Consider the following 7473-nt stretch of genomic DNA (forward strand, 5'->3'; position numbering starts at 1 on the left):
CTTTTCTCTTTGCTTGTGGCTTGCTCCCTGTAGGGATTGCCACAGTGCATCATCTGTAGATCTGATGATCCACAACATATTTGTTTGACATAGGCTTTTTATGCTGGATGCCCTTCCTGATGCAACCCTCCCCATTTATCCAGGCTTGGGATTGGCAATTAGGAATGCACTGGATTTTTTATCCACAGTGAGTTTGGGGATCGTATCATATCACATAATAGTGTAAAATATATTGTATGTTGAATTCAAAACTTCTACATGAATGCAAGGCAAACATAAGGAGGATGCCGGAGAATTGATTTAAAAGCCTTACAGTCCTCTCGTGGCTGGGAAGCGAGTGACGGCTTGCAGTTCGGCTCTGACCCTGCACACTTGGCACCAAGACAGATCACAGAGGTGGCTGTCCTCATCCGCTCCTCTCCCCTGTGAAGCTGATGTAGCACATTTTGGCCAGAATAAAAGCCAGAAGTACCACCACCACTGGGATCATTGTGATGAGTTAAGCCGTTCATTGTGTGCCCCCCGTGGATGATCCTGCCCACAATTCATAGCCTAATGGGACGCATGAAAATGTTCCAGCGCCGTAATTTCTACAGTCTCTGGCAGCTGCTGCTTCCTTCCTTTTTAGATCTCGATCGTGTCAACTGCCAAGGCCTCAGTAAGGGGCAAAGAAGAGGGGGAAGGTGTGTGTGTGAAGGGATTATTTAGCCAGTATGCAGGTGATGATGATACCAGGGTAGAGATAACTCTTTACCCCACTGATTTGAATTGGAAAACCAGTTTAATGTTGGACTATTATGTCCAAATGCTTTCGGACTAATGGAACAACACACACAAACACACATGTGCTTGAATGATAGTTTTACCTGCAGTGCAGCTTTTATTGAGCATTGTGGTTTCAGTCAACCAGATTTCTATTGATGAGCACTCCATCTCAGAGAGGAATAAACAGACACCCCAGATGGTGTTGACTAACTCTGCTGCTGATGACGGTGTGTGTATGTGTACACACTCGTGAGCCCTGATCTATAGTGATGCTTTCATCTCAGGCCCATCACAGTAAACAGGACAAATTAGACCTTCACATTTCACAGACTTTCACATTTCAGTGGCGTTTGATTTGCTTCACAGTGCAGGTTTTCAATGGCACTGCTCCCAGCAGCAGGGGAGCGGCAGGCACCTGGCGCTGCTTATGGAATCTCTAAATGTATTTACAGCTGTGTTAAGAACTTGAGCCCCGCCAATCGTTACAGAGAGGTGGTTCTATTGTGTGAGACCCAGGGAGGTTCAGCAGCACCTGCAGCTCTTCCAAGACCCTTCAGTTATAGTGAAATGTGAAGGTGTGGCAATTCAGAAAGCTTCACGTTTACTGGAGCTACAATTTGGATTGTATGTAAGCATGTGCCCTTTACAAAAAGGGATCTCTGAATCCCTGTCCACATATATATTCTTTTTCTCAGGATGTATATGGGTCTGGTTCTGTGCCCATTTAAGACAGTTTTCCTGTTTAGAGTATGAAATGATCAATCAGAGCTTTGTAGGTGTGATTAAAGTCCTTTACACACTGGGGCTGTTTTTTCAGGCAATTAAGTTGCATCACTCTCATTCTCATCACCCTGCATTAACACACACAGAAATAATAAAAACAGTCACAAAAATGACTTGGAATGGTGATTGTGATTATTAATTTTACCTCGCAGAACACAGGCGTTGCTGCTCTACATCTTAGCGAACTGGACCATAGCCCTGAGACAATATTTCTTTGATCGACCCGCAATTGTTAATTTAACAACTGTGCTTCTGTGTTGACTGGAAAATGGTGTTGTTGGGATGCAGAAATTAGACACTACTAGGAGTATGTATCTATGTTTCAGATTTAATATATATCTAGATACATGCTTCATGATCCGATACCAAAAGGAAAGATAAATTACAAAACGTAATTTGAGGTTCAAAGCCAATTCAATATTATTTGATTCAGCTGTGATTTAATATTATTTTCATCTGTATTGGTTTTGAATAGGTACTGAATCACAAATACCTTAAATAGACAGATGATGGGGTTTTCGAGGGTTAGTGTCATCCATTTGAATTTGGATTTTTTTTCTTCAATGGGCATTTAGCACAAAATTGTGGACCTACAAGTTCTACAGTTATCAATTATAATATCTTTGTGGGCCTTGCTTACTCATTTCTAATTTTTCCTCCAGTCTTACACTACTGTTTTCCCCAACACTACACAGGCACATTAAATTGTTAACACAACTGCTTATGGCTTCAGTTACTGCTTTCAGAAACAAGGGGATAGGAGCCAGGATGCTTTGGAAATAGTGCGGCTATTGCTGATATTACTTGCTTGGGTTAAGTGTCAGAGCACATGCCTCCTTTGTAAATTAGTTGTGAGGTCTGTAGCGCTGCACATTTGTAGACAACTGTGGAATTAATCTTTTTTTCCCAGTAAAAGATCAAGTTTGGGTTGTTAGTGACACCCAGAAAAACATTCATCATTTTACAATTGCTGCTTCTCCAATTATTGTGAATGAGAAAATACTTTTTGTGCCAATGTTAGGCCATTAGCTAATGCTCTTGGAAGTTGTGATCACATCACAGCTCACAGCCCAGAGCTGTCCCTGTCACCAGGTCATGTCATCCTGATGTACCACACAACAGTTGGGGCAGGTTCTTGATCAGCCTGTAAGTGAGAGTGGTTTTCCTTCATCGGTACTTGCTGATGCCAACAGTGTACTTCATGTTTGCAGATGGTCAAAGCACAGTTATTTGACAGGATCCTTCTTTTTCTTTTTCTTTTTTTCAGAATTTCAGTCCAGTCCGTGTTTTTGCATCCATGTATCTCTGATTCTTGTGTTGTTTTTCTGATCAGTTAATATTTAGTCACTACTGATATGCCACATTCAAAACAATCTGGATAGTGAAGGGAAAACAAAACCTTGTCTGATTATCAGGCTGTAATCCATGTCCATGGTTTTGTTGACCCCATGCAAAGAAAGGTACCTAAACAGTATAATAAGAAATGGAAATCTAATGATTAAAATTGGGCATCCATTTTGTGAGCCTGCAATATTTGGTACATGGACCACATCTCCCTTTTCTTTAATGACCTTCTGACCTTTCCTCTGGTACTTGCAAGTCAACTTTCAGGCCGCTGAAAGACAAACATTAAAATCTAACAGACAGCCATGAAATTCGCCAAGCACATTTTCTGAGCAATTTAGCCGGTGCTTTTAGAGAGAGCAAAACAACAGTGCAGTATCTGCTGAAAAGAAATGAGGAACAGAAAAAGAATGGAACATGAAACATTCATTTCCTGTCAAGTACTTCACAATCCACAGATATTTGATCTGATCTGCACTGTACATGTACTACATGAAAAAGAGGCTCTGTCAGAGGCCAAGGGAGAGACGGAGTGAGAAATGAGGAATTAATTTTCAAGGCACCAAATCATTAGCAGCAGGCTGTTCTTCATGAATTAATAAACACAACAACATGTTGCTGTTTGAATTCAATTACAAACTAGGTCAATAGCGCATCCCAAATAATTAGACCTGCACATTAATAGATTACTTAATATTTCAGTGTAATTTAATCAACAGCACTTTGGCATGTCAGACAGAGGTTGATAGATCTGAAGAAGGAAGTGGTTCAACCTTTACTTACACTTAGAAGGTTGACAAAGTGTTTTATGTACTAATGTCAGGATATAGTGAATGTTTCAGTAAATATGACAAAAAGTTAATTAGATAATAGTTACCTACTGCAGCTTTAAGACCACATTCCCTGTGTATAAGTGGGAGGACACGTCCCTCTTGTCCTTAGTATAAATGACACCCTCGGTCCAGCTCTACAGTCGAATAAAAACAAATATTTGACAGATTGAGAGAAAACAGTGGGAGTGACATTGAAAGTGAGTCAAAGGAACCACAATGGGCCCGTCTTTGAACCATAAGGAGGTAATAATGTAATCAACCACTCTCATGTCAGGCCGGTTATTACGACTAGCTGTGACCTCTGAACAACCTCAGCTCATGTATTAGTGCATGTGTGCACGTTTCAGTGTGTGTTTATGGTGGTTTGGTTAGCTCAGTAAGAATGCCAACTAAATAAGGCTCAATAAGACTGCTTTGCAAGTGCACATTTACCTGCTCTGCTTTGATAAATGCCACAGCTAGCTGCGGAAAATTGGCTGCAGAGACAGGGTGACTAATTCCATTGCAAAATGTTGTAAGGGCTTTTGTACGTCCATGCATACATGTGTGTTTGTTTGTGTGTGTGTGTGTGTGTGTGTGTGTGAAGGACTTACAGGTTCTTTGAATGAAAATGAGAACTGTTCAATAATACATAAGGCTGTCTGCAGAACACTATTACCAAAGAATATGTTTTATGAAAGCCCCCGTAAATGGTGGCACTGGATATTTCCACAGCGCCATATATTTTACAGATTTGACAAATTGCGGACAGGAGTCGATATTGCATTCGAGTTTTACGCTTGGCCGCTTAATGTATTCCCTCAATTCTGAAAACATTGAAGAGAAAATATTAAGCACATTCTTTTCATTATATCACATTATTCTGGTGGTGCGCAATGTATGACACTTGCATCAGGGTATGGATATGAAACTGCTAGTTACCCTTCTCACCTGGGTTGTAAACCTGATACATTCCTGTCCTGTTAATGCACATAACGCCTTTATCTGCTCAAATAAAACACCTTGTTTGGCTTTTCATCATTGAGCTCGCTCTGTAGTTCCACTGTGAGTTCTGTTCAGTACATTTAAAATAATCGAATGTAGTCATGCTACAATTTATTTTCTGTACAGGGGCTATTTAATGACTACCATTATTTTTTTAAACACTGTATCTATTAACACACAACTTTAACTATTCAAAATGTGTAACTGTCTATTTCAGGCCATGTTATTAATGTTCACAAGGTTTTTAAATGGACCATTTGCATTTTCACAGGACTAAACATAACCTGACTGAGTTTTAGCATCTTTTTAGCAAATGTAGCCACATAGCATCAATCCTAATGTCATGAGAACACTTAGCACATTCACCTTTACCAAAAATAACATAACAGCTAAGAAATAATGTAGGTAACAGGACTGAACGTTATGAATTTCCTATGAAATAAATATTTTATGTTGAAACTTTTTCAGTGTTCTAGGTAGTCCCCATGTTTAAGTGTTTCCCATATGTCTTGTGCTCACCCAGTATTTAGCTCAACAATGACAAAGTCATATTTCAGGTATTCTTAATGGGATTTTAGAGTTTGGCATTTCCTGAAAAACCAAAGAAAGTTCTAATTTTGCGTCCAATGAAACACTTTCTCTCTTATGACGCCATCAAAACGGAGTTTTCCAGAGTGCCGATGTATTACAGACAGCTATGGCAGGGCCTCACTGATTACGTAACAATAATTCCGTGATAACTTTATAACTTAACTCAGGGATTTCGGTGAAACTGGATTATATTTTATGGAGAAAATATGTTCTGGTTTTATCCTTTTGAAGTGCTTCGGCTGCTCAGCTTCAACCCTCTGTGATTGACAGAGTTTCCTGATGGACAGATAGCTCTAACTGTTTAAAGCAGGCAATAGAACTAGGTTCAGCAGCCGGACTAGGATTGAACACAGCCTCAGAGACTGACAGGGAATAACATTACAGTACCGAGGCCATTTGGAAATCAAATCGCTACATAGCAAGCGCTGCAGCTAACCTAACTGACTCAGCCCTGACACGCCAGGGAGCCAAACCACCTCGGTACTGTACTCCCTGTTAAACTGGCAATGTCGGTCTCAGAGATTTTGTTTCGGTCCTGGTTCAGGCTCATCAACATATATAGTCCAGCTGTGTTCACTAGAAGGTAGATTCTGCTGTATAGCAGTGGGGACATAACACATAGTCAGCGGTACTGGCTGCTGTAAACACAAATCAATATCCGCGACAAGCCCATTCCTATCTTTTCTTACAGGAAACACATAAACATGGGTGGCAAGCAAAATGCGCGGGCTCGTGTTTTCCGTTTCATGGGTTTTTAGCAGGGCTGTATCTTCAAATTGCAATTAGAACAAGTGCAATAATATAATGTATTATACTGATTTCAAGCATATTCATGCATCTATGTCCTAGGGGTGGAAAAGGCACTGATTCAGTGGAATGGCTCACAGTGCTGTGTGACTGTGCTGTTTCCCTGGTTCATTTCAGCATGGCAGCATTCTTTGATAAAATTCGGCCAATTTGTTTCCCATTACCTCTTTTAGAGTGATGTAGGCTCCTTCTCAAGGGCAACTACATTGTCCCTGGGTTACATTCAAGTAAAAATGTAACCCAAAAATAAATATTTTTTTATTTATTCCTCTATTAAGAGTTCAATTAAAAGTCCAGCTAATTTTGACTGTTCAGTGCTTTCAGATGCCCGCTACAGAGAGGCCTAGAGGCAGACTATAAAGTGCTTTAAGAAAAGTAATGAAATTTAAGATAAGTTTCTGCTTGTAGTGACTTGTATCCTTGAGTGTTAAATAGTTTTGGCAGAAGGAAGTTGCAGGGACTCAAGGCTGCATGTACCAGAGAGTGTATCCTTGAACAACAGTCTGGTTGGAGACAACATTTATCAATGTCTGCTGCTTCTCCCTTTCCTCTGCTTTGGGCTAAATGGAAGTGTGCACTGTTGTCCGTGGTTTGGTCTCCATCCATTTGTTTGTTTTTATTTATTTATTTTATTGATTTCAAAGCGTCAGTAGCTTGTTTGCACATGACGTCACATCACTGTGTTCCTGTGGCAAAAACTGCAGATGGAAGGCAGGACAGGATTTTCTACATTGGAAACACTGTCACAAAATGCCTGTTTTGTGTTGTTTACAGTTGCTCAAATCAATCAAACTGAGAAACCACAAGAGGCTTCAAATACCAAAAGTTGTTGTTCATGAGGGGGAAAATGCAAGAAATTGACAGAAAAACGCCAGAAAAAACAGCTTCTGTGAATGGGGCAGCAAAATATAGCCTATTTTAAAAAATCTATATCAGTTTAAGTGCTACGCTGTTATATCCATTTTCAAATCCACCACTTTGGTGTTTTAACACTGTTCTGTTAGGTAAAAGGAGTCTGGTGGCTTTGAAGAGAGCAATGTAACAACTTCAGTTCCCTGTCGGAAAGGGTACATCTTTCAGTTCTGTAAAAGACTCACTCCTCTTAATAACATAAGAATGGCGTATACCAGTCATGGCTATATTTTGAAATACACAGTAGGCCAATATCTCAGCAATTCATTCCTTTCTTTAAACTTAAGATTATTATTCAAGATCAAATTTTCGAAGACCTGAACACAAGCTATATTAACAGAGCCTAACCCTAACCCCTAAATGACCTCATCTCATCTGATCATCAAATCATGAAAACTCATCTCTGATCAACATTCACAGGAAATAATCTGTTCAAAATTCATCCAAATCTCTG

The sequence above is a fragment of the Morone saxatilis genome, unplaced genomic scaffold, assembly GCF_004916995.1.
Source record: "Morone saxatilis isolate NCDOM2014 unplaced genomic scaffold, NCSU_SB_2.0 Contig22, whole genome shotgun sequence".
NCBI classification, from domain to species: domain Eukaryota; kingdom Metazoa; phylum Chordata; class Actinopteri; family Moronidae; genus Morone; species Morone saxatilis.